Source organism: Aplysia californica, unplaced genomic scaffold, assembly GCF_000002075.1.
Source record: "Aplysia californica isolate F4 #8 unplaced genomic scaffold, AplCal3.0 scaffold00235, whole genome shotgun sequence".
In the NCBI taxonomy this organism is placed as follows: domain Eukaryota; kingdom Metazoa; phylum Mollusca; class Gastropoda; order Aplysiida; family Aplysiidae; genus Aplysia; species Aplysia californica.
The window spans coordinates 816,735-817,928 of record NW_004797505.1 but is presented as its reverse complement, the minus strand read 5'-3'; positions in this window follow the sequence as shown (position 1 = coordinate 817,928).

Genomic DNA, 1,194 nt, shown 5'->3' with positions numbered 1-1,194 from the left:
CACACACACACACTCATATACACACAAACACACACACATATACACATACACACACACAAACACACGCATACACACTCACGAACACATAACACGCACACATGTGCACACACATGCTGCACTGTGTCATGGCGTCGCGAACTCTCGTGGCTGTGGGCTCAGTTCATATTACATCCGATTCTGGTTATTTGCGCTGAAAGGCTTGCACCAATAGTGCAAGATTGTATTTTGTTTTGTTTTTTTCCATAGTCGGGTTGTAAAAAAGAAAAAGCTCTATTGAATGCACTTAAAAATTAATAATGGATCGGTTATTCTCACGATGCAAAGGCCGGTTTTAAGGTGTATGGAACTCCGTTTGTCGTCAAATTCCAGGGCAGTTTTATCTTAGTACGCTAGACTATTCTCTTACTGGCTCAAACCAGTCTTTAGTCAGTCTTGTCGTATTCGGTTTGTGGCCGGTCACAACTTTTCACGACTAAAATGTTGTGTCTAAGTAGATATCTAGTGCGGTAGGGTTCATATTACTTCATTATTCATAACTCCCTGAAACACAGGCTTTTGTCTGTCTAAAGGCAGAGTTGTCTTGGTGCGGTATAAGCCTAAGAGATTTACGGCATCAGGACCTCACAATAAAGTCATATAAGTGCCGAAGATTAAGGTGTTAGTATTACAAGAGAGTAACGAACACGAGAAAGAAGAAGGAGAGATAAAGACGATAGATGTTCAGTAAGAAAGAAGGAGCAAACCACACTAGGGCACCCACCAACCACTCACATCTGTGGTTTTGAATTGTTTTTGTTTTTTCACAAGTGTCTCTTCTGGGTTGTTTGGATTTTCTTTTGAAACTGCAGTGACTTTAGTAGTAGAATATACCCGCCTTTCACATTCAGATGTCCATTGAATTGTGAGCATTGATTGAACAAGTGAAGGGTTCTATTTTAACTATGTATAAAACCTCCTTGTTTTCATTGCAATACGTATTACACGCCAAATCTGGGGATTCCCAGAAAACATCGGTCACTCCGAAATTTTATGATAAAAATTGTCGTGAGAATGTTGGGGGTTTTTATTTCTTGTTGTTGTTTTTTTCCTCTCTCTCAAAATGTACTGTATCCCTTAATATTTAGTATGATAAAATTATATTTCGTTCATACTTTGTGTTCAGGAAGTATGTTTCATGTGTGTATGTGTGTGTGG